The sequence below is a fragment of the Oncorhynchus nerka genome, unplaced genomic scaffold (genome assembly GCF_034236695.1).
Source record: "Oncorhynchus nerka isolate Pitt River unplaced genomic scaffold, Oner_Uvic_2.0 unplaced_scaffold_2728, whole genome shotgun sequence".
NCBI lineage: Eukaryota > Metazoa > Chordata > Actinopteri > Salmoniformes > Salmonidae > Oncorhynchus > Oncorhynchus nerka.
Window position 1 is genome coordinate 1 of NW_027038571.1, and position 14,318 is coordinate 14,318.

General features: G+C 42.6%; 1 long non-coding RNA gene across 1 annotated transcript; it reads left to right on the forward strand.

Annotated features, from left to right (window-relative positions):
• Window positions 1-58: 58 nt before the first annotated feature.
• On the forward strand, window positions 59-9,474 carry LOC135567022 (uncharacterized). The gene is made up of 2 exons (XR_010462240.1): window positions 59-1,444; window positions 9,226-9,474. It is a non-coding gene; the product is annotated as an uncharacterized LOC135567022 (long non-coding RNA).
• The last annotated feature ends 4,844 nt before the right edge of the window (window positions 9,475-14,318 follow it).

The window sequence follows — 14,318 nt, forward strand, 5'->3', positions numbered from 1 at the left end:
GGCACAGACGTCAATTCAACGTCTATTCCACATTGGTTCAACGTAATTTCATTGAAATGATGTGGAAACGACGTTGATTCAACCAGTGTGTGCGGTGGGATGTTCTGTATCTTTATAGGTCACCAGATTGTAAAATAAGATTAGTAAACTTCACTGAAGAAAATTGAGGGTCACTTAAGGAAGGAGACAAAAACAACAACAAAGTCTGCTTGTTTTGAAGCCTAAAGGTTACTGTTAGTTTGTAATGCTAAACATCATCCTACAGACTGTGGTGAGCTTGTGGTAGGAGGCTGGCATAGGGAGCGAACAGCCTCTCTCTCTTTCACATCCTAAAGGTTACTGTTAGTTTGTAATGCTAAACATCATCCTACAGACTGTGGTGAGCTTGTGGTAGGAGGCTGGCATAGGGAGCGAACAGCCTTTCTCTCTTTCTCTCTCTCTCTCTCTCTCACATCCTAGGGCTTGAACTTGCAAAAGCAGAGGGAGGGAGGCCTTATGTGATGTAACCCCTCAAGATGCCTCCTATCTTTTGGTTTAGCCAGTCCTGTTCTCTGCTAGTGGAGTGGTGCAGTGAGCCTGGGGCCCAATGCTTGCTGGGGGTTGGAATGACTTAGTGAGCGAGCGTGCTGGGGGCGGATGTGGACTCTATTTAGGGGTGGCAGCACTTACCGTTTTGGGGAGGGGTTCCCCAGTTTCTATAGCGAGGGGAGTGGATGTCTTAAACGCCATGTGGCTTGTGCCTTCTAACACAGGAATTTAATCAAGGTCTTAAAATATCTGCCAAGCTTGGCTCTGTTGGTTTGTTATGTTCCCATGGAGTTGTGAGCTGCGGAAGAAGAAGGAGGAAGGGAGGAAAGGCATGTGGGCCCTGAGTTTCAGGAATGTTTTTCTTTGTCTTTTTTGGGGAGTATGCTTCCACTCTTGTTTGAAGCCTGAGCAGTGACTCATGGTTTTAAATGACCAACGATATATTAATACATCTTTATACGATTAACTATAGTCCCATTCCAGCCCCAAACCCAGCTATATGTTACTAAATCCCTGTGCCTTGTACCCTGTGCAGTTCACTTATGTGTTTACACACAAGAGCACAGCATGTACCTGCTCACCACACCAACCGTTGGGTCTGAATTAAACTCAACCACAACTTTGGCCTAAACTTGATTTCATAAAGCTCAGTGCAATGCTTTCCTTTTGGCACTAGGTTTTATGTGGAAAAGATGTAAGCATGTGAAACCTATTTGCATTGCCATAAGTGCCAAAGTTGGGGACAAAGCTGTGGTTAAGTTGTCTGTTTCTAAGATGTGGAATTGTGTAGAGTTCTGTGCAGCAGTACATAACAGCTTTCACCCTGCCTTTATCTTTTCAGGATAGAGCTCACACCTGACTTTACCTCTCTATAAGCAACATCGACAAGCACACTGTGAGTTAGGAAGGATTATGGGTAAGGTATCATTCAAATTTCCCCCCCCCCCCCCCCAGAGCCTCTTATCCTCTCCCAAGTCTCAAAAATACCACCTCACCTCCCTTCTTTCTCCTCTCACCCACTACCCACATCACTGGTGAAGGGCAGAGCCATATACAGTACATATGTACAGTGCCTTTGGAAAGTATTCAGACCCCTTTACTTTTTCCACATTTTATTACAGCCTTATTCTAAAATAAATTTAAAAAATACAATCTACACACAATATCCCATAATGACAAAGCGAAAATACCTTATTTACATAAGTATTCAGACCCTTTGCTATGAGACTCGAAATTGAGCTCTGGTGCATCCTGTTTCCATTGATCATCCTTGACGTTTCTACAACTTGATGGGAGTCCACCTCGGGTAAATTCAATTGATTGGACATGATTTCCAAAGGCACACACCTGTCTATATAAGGTCCCAAAGTTGACAGTGCATGTCAGAGCAAAAACAAAGGCATGAGGTCGAAGGAATTGTCCGTAGAGCACTGAGACAGGATTGTGTCAAGACACAGATCTGGGAAAGGGTACCAAAAATGTCTACAGCATTGAAGGTCCCCAAGAACACAGAGGCCTCCGTCATTCTTAAATGGAAGAAGTTTGGAACCACCAAGACTCTTCCTAGAGCTGGCAGGCCAGCCAAACTGAGCAATCGGGGGAGAAGGGCCTTGGTCAGGGAGGTGACCAAGAACTTGATGGTCACTCTGAAAGAGCTCTAGAGTTCCTCTAGAGGAAATGGGGGAAACTTCCAGAAGGACAACCATCTCTGCAGCACTTCACCAAGTGGCCAGACGGAAGCCACTCCTCAGTGAATGGCACATGACAGCCCACTTGGAGTTTGCCTAAAGACTCTCTGGTCTGATGAAACCAAGATTAAACTCTTTAGCCTGAATGCCAAGCGTCACTTCCGGAGAAAACCTGGCTTCATCTCCACATTGAAACATGGTGGTGGCAGCATCATGCTTTCGGGATGTTTTTCTAGTCTAGTCAGGATCGAGGCAAAGATGAACAGGGCAAAGTACAGAGAAATCCTTGATGAAAATTTGCTCCAGAGCGCTCAGGACCTCAGACTGGGGCGAAGGTTCACCATCCAACAGGACAACGACCCTAAGCACACAGCCAAGACAACGAAGGACAAATCTCTGAATGTCCTTGAGTGGCCCAGTCAGAGCCCGGACTTGAACATGATCGAACATCTCTGGAGAGACCTGAAAATAGCTGTGTAGCGATGCTGCCCATCTAACCTGACGGCGCTTGAGAGGATCTCCAGAGAAGAATGGGAGAAACTCCCTAAATACTGGTGTGCCAAGCTTGTAGCGTCATACCCAAGAACACTCTATGCTGTAATCGCTGCCAAAGGTGCTTCAACAAAGTACTGAGTAAAGGGTCTGAATACTTATGTAAATGTCATATTTAAATTAGCAAAGATTTCTAAAAAGCAGTTTTTGCATTGTCATTATGGGGTATTGTGTCTAGAGTGATGAGGGGAAAAAACAATTTAAAACATTTTAGATTAAGGCTGTAACGTAACAAAATTTGGAAAAAGTCAAGGGGTCTCAATATTTTCCGAAGGCACTGCATATATGACTCTGGTGAAAGCAGTGTGTATTGAAGCATTCACCCATTTACTGATTACACTAGTATGACATCACCAACAGTGTACCTTGACACCAGGCGATTGGGCTGTAGGTTATTGTTTTTTTGTCTTTGAAGGGACCTGTTAGCCACCGATAGGCTTCCACTGATGTGGTAGAGCACATATCTGGGCACAATCTGGCAGAGCTTGCTTTATCCTTTCTATTTGACTCTTTCTGTTTGATCCCCGCCAACGACCACCAGAACTACAGTGCATTCGAAAGTATTCAGACCACTTACCCTTTTCCACATTTTGTTACGTTACAGCCATTCTAAAATGTTAAATATGTTATTTTCCTCATCAGTCTACACACAGTACCCCATGACAAATCGAAAACAGGTTTTTAGACATTTTAGCTCATTTATAAAAACTAAAAACAGAAATACCTAATTTACAATTTAATCCATTTTAGAATAAGGCTGTAACGTAACAAAATGTGGAAAAAAGTCAACGGGTCTGAATACTTTCCGAATGCACCGTACATCACTTCCCAAACATCCCTTCCCATCCCCCCATCTACGTCCCCCTGTGTCTTCAGACAGTCTACATTTACATTTACATTTAAGTCATTTAGCAGACGCTCTTATCCAGAGCGACTTACAAATTGGTGCATTCACCTTATGACATCCAGTGGAACAGTAGTGCATCTAAATCTTTTAAGGGGGGTGAGAGGGATTACTTTATCCTATCCTAGGTATTCCTTAAAGAGGTGGGGTTTCAGGTGTCTCCGGAAGGTAGTGATTGACTCCGCTGTCCTGGCGTCGTGAGGGAGTTTGTTCCACCATTGGGGGGCCAGAGCAGCGAACAGTTTTGACTGGGCTGAGCGGGAACTGTACTTCCTCAGTGGTAGGGAGGCGAGCAGGCCAGAGGTGGATGAACGCAGTGCCCTTGTTTGGGTGTAGGGCCTGATCAGAGCCTGGAGGTACTGAGGTGCCGTTCCCCTCACAGCTCCGTAGGCAAGCACCATGGTCTTGTAGCGGATGCGAGCTTCAACTGGAAGCCAGTGGAGAGAGCGGAGGAGCGGGGGTAACGTGGGAAGAACTTGGGAAGGTTGAACACCAGACGGGCTGCGGCGTTCTGGATGGTGTAGGGTTTAATGGCACAGGCAGGGAGCCCAGCCAACAGCGAGTGCAGTAATCCAGACGGGAGATGACAAGTGCCTGGATTAGGACCTGCGCCGCTCTGTGTGAGCAGGGTCGTACTCTGCGGATGTTGTAGAGCATGAACCTACAGGAACGGGCCACCACCTTGATGTTAGTCTAATATCCTTCAGGTTCTATAAGGATACAGTTAATAGTTATCATATGCTGGTGTCTCACGGCCATTGAAAACAAAGGGCCCTGCGTCATGGGAAATACTGCACTGGGGCACCAATGTTGGTCATCATCAGTGCTGCAGGGAGACTCCCCTCCCCCCCACACACCTTCTATTAATGCTGGTGCCAGGAGAATCCATTTGGAATTGGTTGGTGGTGCGTGGCACCTGCTAAACAAATGCCTGAGAGAATCAGTTACTCACTTACTGCACACCCAAAATGGCTGCCATGATAGTATTAAAAGAGTTTATAATTTAATGGTTGGGTGGGACTTTTTATCAGGACCACTCTGATTTTAAGAGCCACCTGCAAAATTTGAACTAATCTTGTGCCAACAGCTGTGCTTTATTACACACTCAGGGGCCTTACAGTTTTGAAGTTGAATTATAGCTGAGCCCTGAACCTTAGACCTTTGCTGCTATACCATTGGGCCCTCTGCAGGCAATATCGTGTCTGTGTGAGCAGAAATGCTTTCACTATAATTGCATTTTATTCCAGATGGTGACAGCATTTGATCAGTGTAGCCTGAAAAAAGGCAAGTCAGGCCACTATTTGCAAGCCATGTTTATTGTCTCTACTTAACAAATAAAGATCAACATTATTATTGCATTAAGGCTGACTCACTGGAATATAGGTATCTTCCCAACAAATGTTTTGCTCATAAACTGTTTATGGTACAGCCTACCAGTGTCTGTAGGTCTATCTAGAATGTGTATTACTGTATGCCTGTCCTATCTCCAATTACAACATTGTTACAACTAGGGGCAACCTAGACTCAGGGGTAGACGTTACATATTCAATAAACCGGGACACTCTAATAGTATGATAGAGTGTCCCGGATTTAATTTGTAGATGTCCACAATCCATTTTGTATGATATGTTAAGAAATTTTAATTCGTATGATACAGTATGTTACGAAATTGCTAAACCTATGATATATTCTGGTGCACTTTTTTTGTGGCTAACGTTAACTAGGTGGCTAACGTTAGCTAGGTGGCTAACGTTAGCTAGGTGGCTAGCGTTGGCTAGAAAAAAGGTTGGAGTTTCAGGAATTAGGTTAAAGGGTTAAGGTTAGTGTTAGGAGAAGGGTTAGCTAACATATTAAGTAGTTGCAAAGTAGCTAAAAATGTGCGTGGGCTAAATCAGAGGTCACACAGACTGTTTATTGGTAGTCTTAAACAAAACTACTTTGACACCAAAGCCTTTTTTAAATGATTTAACCTTTATTTAACAAGTCAGTTAAGAACAAATTCTTATTTACAACGACGGCCTACCGGGAACAGTGGGTTAACTGCCTTGTTCAGGGTAGAACGACAGATTTTACACCTTGTCAGCTCGGGATTCGATCCAGCAACCTTTCAGTTACTGGCACATTGCTCTAACCACTACGCTACCTGCCGCCCCCAAATATACACCTCACACACACATTATTATGGGCTTAAAAAATAAGATGCCTGTACCATGTCAGATATAGAGTTGAAATGTATAAAGTTTTGAGTTTGCATCCCAATATTGCATTTTAAATCAATCAAATCCAATCAAATGTTATTTGTCACATACATATGGTTAGCAGATGTTAATGCGAGTGTAGCGAAATGCTTGTGCTTCTAGTTCGACAATGCAGTAATAACCAACAGGTAATCTAACCTAACAATTTCACAACAACTACCTTATACACACAAGTGTAATGGGATGAAGAATATGTACATAAAGATATGAATGAGTGATGGTACAGAATGGCATAGGCAAGATGCAGTAGATGGTATCGAGTACAGTATATACATATGAGATGAGTAATGTAGGGTATGTAAACATTATATTAAGTGGCATTGTTTAAAGTGGCTAGTGATACATTTATTACATACATTTATTACATACATTTTTCCATTATTAGAGTGGCTAGAGATTGAGTCAGTATGTTGGCAGCAGCCAGTCAATGTTAGTGGTGGCTGTTTAACAGTCTGATGGCCTTGAGATAGAAGCTGTTTTTCAGTCTCTCGGTCCCTGCTTTGATGCACCTGTACTGACCTCGCCTTCTGGACGATAGCGGGGTGAACAGGCAGTGGCTCGGGTGGTTGTTGTCCTTGATGATCTTTTATGGCCTTCCTGTGACATCGGGTAGTGTAGGTGTCCTGGAGGGCGCAGATAGTTTGCCCCCGGTGATGTGTTGTGCAGACCTCACTACCCTCTGGAGAGCCTTACGGTTGTGTGCGGAGCAGTTGCCGTACCAGGCGGTGATACAGCCAGACAGGATGCGCCTTCTTCACCACACTGTCTGTGTGGGAGAACCAATTCAGTTTGTCCGTGATGTGTACGCCGAGGAACTTAAAACTTACTACCCTCTCCACTACTCTCCCATCGATGTGGATAGGGGGGTGCTCCCTCTGCTGTTTCCTGAAGTCCACAATCATCTCCTTTGTTTTGTTGACGTTGAGTGTGAGGTTATTTTCCTGACACCACACTCCGAGGCCCTCACCTCCTCCTGTAAGGCCATCTCGTCGTTGTTGGTAATCAAACCTACCACTGTAGTGCCAGGTCTGCAAACTTGATGATTGAGTTGGAGGGCGTGCATGGCCATGCAGTCGTGGGTGAACAGGGAGTACAGGAGAGGGCTCCAGAGGCAGCACCCTTGTGGGGCCCCAGTGTTGAGGATCAGCGGGGTGGAGATGTTGTTTCCCACCCCTCACCATCTGGGGAGCTGCCCTTCAGGAAGTCCAGCACCCAGTTGCACAGGACGGGGTCGAGACCCAGGGTCTTGAACTTGATGGCGAGTTCGGAGGGTACTATGGTGTTAATGCTGAGCTGTAGTCGATGAACAGCATTCTCACATAGGTATTCCTCTTGTCCAGATGGGTTAGGGCAGTGTGCAGTGTGGTTGCGATTGTGTAGTCTGTGGACCTATTGGGCGGTAAGCAAATTGGAGTGGGTCTAGGGTGTCAGGTAGGGTGGAGGTGATATGGTCCTTGAATAGTCTCTCAAAGCACTTCATGATGACGGAAGTGAGTGCTACGGGGGCGGTAGTCGTTTAGCTCAGTTACCTTAGCTTTCTTGGGAACAGGAACAATAGTGGCCCTCTTGACATGTGGGAACAGCAGACTGGGACAAGTTGATTGAAAATGTCCGTAAACACACCAGCCAGCTGGTCTGCGCATGCTCTGAGGACGCGGCTGGGGATGCTGTCAGCCCAGACGGCTATATCACAGAAGACTGAAATATATCAAAACCGTTTGACATAGAAATACCAGATTTCAGTTTATTAATGATGAAATTCTGAAACATATTAATAACATTCCACCCACGAGGCCACTATTTGTTGTCTGCAGGAAATGGCTTCAGCATTTGCAGACTGTATGTCAATTTAGTCTTCAACGATAATCACGTTACACTGTGCGGCAGTTGCAAATTAAAATATTGATATCAACCTGGCCAGATTGTACGATTTGCTTCAGTTCTGTGTCTAATCTGCAATTTCCCTGCAGCGGTGTATTTGATCTGAGCATGTGCCAGCACTAGCAGCGCAAGCCTCACTCAATGCTTATGCGTGGTGAAATTGAGTTCTGAATAAATTCAAGTAGGCATCTTAGAAATAGTTTTCACATACTAACTTTATATGTCAATTTAATTTGATTGGCGATTTTGTGCATTTATTGAAATCCCACCAGGTAGCAAAACACAAGATTTTTTGGGGAAATCGTTCTTCTTGCACAACATGTAGGCTAAATGTTTAATTCAAACTATTATGTTAATCTGACTATTCACAATAATTTTATTGTTGTGTACATACTCAGTTGCGGCCGTCTTCTTATTAGTCAGTCACCGGGATCCAGCCCACAACACCAGCCACACTACGCGATAAAGGACAAAAAATGTGGACACCGGCTTGACTTTGTCAGAGCCTACGATTGCGTAGCGGTACTTAATCATCACTTAATCGGCAGACCTAGACCCTGTCACACTGAACGAGCCAAGATGTCCGACAATAGTTTACGACCTAAGAATTTGTCCATACGTGGAAATTTTGTCTGGGGCACGGCAAAGTTGGCATAAAACGGCTAAAATTGTACAGTCTGCAAAGGCCGTACAAAGCGTAACATATAAGTGGAGTGTCCCAGATATACATTTACTATGTTACGTCTAGTCTATGAGACCAGGCTGCCAGGGGTGGAATGCTTGTTTCAATAGTTAATTATTCAGCTGTCACATTCACATGTCTGCTGCAGCTATTAGAAAGCATATGATAATCTGGTCTCTTTGTTACATTGCACTAATTAGGACATACTAACCTTTGAAATGGCATGCATCACACATTGCCATCTAACCTGCCCTGGGAACTCTGTGGTGCTCGGGTGAAGTTTCTCCCAAGTGCAGATCTAGGATCAACTTCCCTCTCACAACCATAATTAGTAAGAACATGCAAAACTGACCCAAAATCAGCATCTAGGGCAACTTCACCGTACACCAGTGGGGAGGGGATCTGTGGTGGTGGTGGTGGTGGGTATTCTATGGTGGTATGCTATTTTCCGGGTGTGTTTTGATCAGCCTTTGGTTAGAGCACTGTCTGCTTTAAGGTCTCTTGAAACTACTAAACCTGATGCATGCTGAAGTAACAATCCTGACAATGGTGGTGATCTCACTCTTTTCCAAGTCACGAGTTTGATATCAGTCAAATTCCAATACTACTTAACATTTCTGACTCTTAAGCTAATAACAATAACTGGCTAATAATATCAATGAAATAGCTATATTTGTCAATAGATAAAACTATTTGTTTTGTACTGACATATTAGTACTCTCTTTTTTCCAGTGCAGCTGAGTAGGCGATGAAGAAACGGAATGACTCTACACCCACACCTTTCTATTCTTTACTTTGTTTTGTGAAAAGTGATCACTGAAGAAGAACCTTTGAAACCTCTGCTGAGAAGAGCGATCTCTTCTGTTGATTGTCCGGCAACTTTGCTGTTGATATGGAAAATATATGTTGCTTTTTGTCCTCTCCCCTTTTCTTTCCTTCTTTCTTACTTTTGAAGGATGTGAATTAAAGGCTATTGCTCAACTCTGCCTGTGAATAGCATGCTGCATTACACCAAACACACAAGTGCCTATGTGAATCTTTAGTCCCGGCCCCCTTCGCTTTCTATCTGCTCTCTTACTGGTGGCGTCTATCCTTTTGATTAGAGCAGGAATGATTCATTCTGGATTCTGAGACTCTGATAGTCGCAAAGGAACGTTTGAAGATAATACATCCATGCTTATTACAGAGTATGACGTGTGGGGGGTGCAAAAAAAGTTCCCGAAAAAAGTAAGGTCGGGAACCACTGGTTTAGAAGAAATGGATGACCATTGCAATACCAATACAGTAAGGAAGTGTTTAAATAGCTATTATGGGTGAAGGGGTAGGGAAGGGTTGTGTTGTTTTTCATTGTTTTAAAATATGAAACTGTGATTTAAAGACATGACAAGTGATTTGCATGCAAAGGCCCCCCTCCCAAGTCTTTGTCTGTGTGGCCACTGTCCATTGTGAGCCAGTCCCAGACACTTTAAGTAATGTAACAAATGCCAATCAGTAACATCCAAATAGCCTAATGATGGCATTCTAAATGCTGAGAAAACCATATATCTCACTTCTGTCCTTACTCTGACGATCACTGGGGCTTTTGTCACTTTATAAGTATGTAACCAATGCACTGACAATGAATGGGCTTCCTTTCATATGGGACTGGAGCTGTTAGATAGAATGGCTAAAGTGGAATATGTGTAAGACAACCCGTAGTGATTTTGTAGAGATTGAAATGTTTTGTTTAAACATGACGTTTTTGAGCTTTTGTAAACTCTTGACTATTAAAAGCCAGTTTGTCTAAAACCAATGCTTGTTTAAGCCTCATACTCATTTCCACCCAGTAATCCACCCATTTTCCATATCAGCACATCTAATTAAAATTAAATTCATCTCATCATTGAGTTTTGCTGACCTACTTTGTAGCACATTTTGTAGTACATTTACATACACAATGCTAATCAGTATTGTCATGTATTGCATCTTTCTATGTAAGCCAGAAGGTCATACATGGATTATTGATGATGATATCATAACTTCAAATCTCTCTATGTACATACGCAATAATAGCGTTCTCATTGCACCACTCAGCATATGCTTTCTGGTAACTTGTAGGGCTTTGTATGTATTAGACGTGCCTTAGTTGATGTGCCTTTGTCAGGTAGGTGTTAACCGGACTTGAGATTGAAGCCCTCTGGAAGAAGGTCTTTTGAGGTGTTTTTATTGGGCAGCCAGTATGTGAATGATGACAATAATAAACTGTGAAGAACCTGTCTACCCCAGGATATGTTTTATAGCTGTGTTTATTAGAACATTAGAAGACACACAGTGCCTTGCAAAAGTATTCATCCCCCTTGGCGTTTTTCCTATTTTGTTGCATTACAACCTGTAATTGAAATGGATTTGTATTTGTATTTCATGTAATGGACATACGCAAAATAGTACAAATTGGTGAAGTGAAATTTAAAAAAATAAAATAAAAAAACTGAAAAGTGGTGTGTGCATATGTATTCACCCCCTTTGCTATGAAGCCCCTAAATAAGATCTGGTGCAACCAATTACCTTCAGAAGTCACATAATTAGTTAAATAACGTCCACCAGTGTACAATCTAAGTGTCACATGATCTGTCACATGATCTCAGTATATATACACCTGTTCTGAAAGGCCCCAGAGTCTGCAACACCACAAAGCAAGCGGCACCATGAAGACCAAGGAGCTCTCAAACAGGTCAGGGACAAAGTTGTGGAGAAGTACAGATTAGGGTTGGGTTATAAAAAATATCAGAAACTTGAACATCCCACGGGCACCATTAAATCCGTTATTAAAAAATTGAAAGAATATGGCATACAACAAACCTGCCAAGAGGGCCGCCCACCAAAACTCACGGACCAGGGAAGGAGGCCATTATTCAGAGAGGCAAAAAAGAGACCAAAGATAACCCTGAAGGAGCTGCAAAGCTCCACAGCGAGAAGATTGGAGTATCTGTCCATAGGACCACTTGAAGCCGTACACTCCACAGAGCTGGGCTTTACGGAAGAGTGACCAGAAAAAAGCCATTGCTTAAAAAGAAAAAAAAATAAGCAAACACGTTCGGTGTTCGCCAAAAGGCATGTGGGAGACTCCCCAAACATATGGAAGGAAAATGCTATCTGGCGCAAACCCAACACCTCCCATCACCCAGAAGAACACCACCCCCCACAGTGAAGCATGGTGGTGGCAGCATCATGCTGTGGAGATGTTTTCATTGGCAGGGACTGAGACACTGGTCAGAATTGAAGGAATGATGGATGGCACTAAATACAGGGGAAATTCTTGAGGAAACCTGTTTCAGTCTTACAGAGATTTGAGACTGGGACAGGGTTCACCTTCCAGCAGGACAATGACCCTAAGCATACTGCTAAAGCAACACTTGAGTGGTTAAAGGGAAACATTTAAATGTCTTGGAATGGCCTAGTCAAAGCCCAGACCTCAATCCAATTGAGAATCTGTGGTATGACTTAAAGATTGCTGTACACCAGCAGAACCCATCCAACTTGAAGGAGCTGGAGCAGTTTTGCTCATTTGAAGAATGAGCTAAATCCCAGTGGCTAGATGTGCCAAGCTTATAGAGACACACCCCAAGAGACTTGCAGCTGTAATTGCTGCAAAGGTGGCTCTACAAAGTATTAACTTTGTGGGGGTGAATAGGTATGCACCCTCAAGTTTTCTGTTTTATTTGTTCTTATTTCTTGTTTGTTTCACAATAAAAAATATTTTGCATCCTCAAAGTGGTAGACATGTTGTGTAAATCAAATAATCCAAACCCCCCAAGAATCCATTTTAATTCCAGGTAGTAAGGCAACAAAATAGGAAAAATGCCAAGGGGGTGAATACTTTCGCAAGCCACTGTATGTGTATGTCTTACACACACACACACACACACACACACACACACATAGGTAACAACACACGTGTTGTTTGTGTAACAATCATGTGTGTTTTTTGACCCAGGCATTGGAAGTGATCATCGTGTTGTTTGTGTACACTGAATTTCTGTTATATGTATCCATTGTGTGTGTTGATGAGTGTGAGTTTGTAAGTGTGTCATATAGACCCAGGCATTGGTATAATACTGATGCCATTTTATGTTTGACTTATCATGTCAGGTCAGAATGATCCAAAGACCGAGACAATAGGTTTAATATTCTGACATACTTTCATTACCCTGCTGAAACAAAACCGTAGGAGGCATCATGTCAGGTCAGAATGATCCATAACAGAGGGAGACAATGGAGGAGCAGCTCAAACTCGGGATAGGCTCCCTAAGACCAAAACAAATGTATTCATGTTTGATTCATTGTCAGAATGATCCATAGACCGAGACAATATGTTTAATATTTGACAGTGCTGTCAAGGATAGGCAACATAAGACCAAAACAAATACCGTATTTATGTTTGACTTATCATGTCAGGTCAGAATGATCCATAACAGACCAAGACAATAGGTTTAATATTCTGACATACTGTAGCGGGATAGGCATTACCCATAAGACCAAAACAAATACCGTATTCATGTTTGACTTATCATGTCAGGTCAGAATGATCCATAACAGACCGAGACAATAGGTTTAATATTCTGACATACTGTAGCGGGATAGGCATTACCCATAAGACCAAAACAAATACCGTATTTATGTTTGACTTATCATGTATCATGATCCATAACAGACCGAGACAATAGGTTTAATATTCTGACATACTGTAGCGGGATAGGAATAAGACCAAAACAAATCCTTATCATGTCAGGTCAGAATGATCCATAACAGACCGAGACAATAGGTTTAATATTCTGACATACTGTAGCGGGATAGGCATTACCCATAAGACCAAAACAAATACCGTATTCATGTTTGACTTATCATGTCAGGTCAGAATGATCCATGACAATAGGTTTAATAAGACATACAAGCGGGATCTTTACCGTATTTATGTTTGACTTATCATTGTCAGAATGATTAACAGACCGAGACTAGGTTTAATATTCTGACATACTGTAGCGGGATGGCATTACCCATAAGACCAAACAAATTGTACTACACTTGAATGTAAAAACAGTCTTTATACTGTTGTTGTTCTGTTAACATTGGTTATCGTGAAGTATGGCAATGTTACAATGGCTTACCCATAAGACCAAAACAAATCACATGTTCTTAGAGTATGAACAATTTAATGAACAAACAATTGCAGTAACTTATTTACATTAAGTATATTGATAACACACTATTTGTTTATAGTACTTAAATGTTTAATGAAGTATTGTTGGTAAGTCACATATACTGTATGTATTTTCAGTTGTAAAGAACTATTTTGGAATGACTTTGTAGTGTTAATATAGGTCATATTGAAATATACACTGAGTGTACAAAACATGACATAGACTGACCAGGTGAATCCAGGTGAAAGCTAGGATCCCTTATTGATGTTACTTGTTAAATCCACTTCAGTCAGTCTGGATGAAGGGGAGGAGACAGGTTAAATAAGGATTTCTAAGCCTGGAGACAATTAAGGCATGGATTGGGTGAATGGGCAAAAAAAGTGCTTTGAAGGGGTTATGGGTTGTAGGTGCCAGGTACCAGGTGCACCGGTTTGAGCATGTCAAGAACTGCAACGCTGCTGTGTTTTTCACACTCAACAGTTTCCTGTGTGTATCAAGGTCCACCACCCAAAGGACATCCTGTCGGAAGCATTGGAGTCAACATGGGTCAGCATCCCTGTGGAATGCTTTCGACACCTGTAGAGTCCATGCTCTGACGAATTTAGGATGTTCTGAGGGAAAAGGGGGGGTATTGGGTAGGTGTTCCTA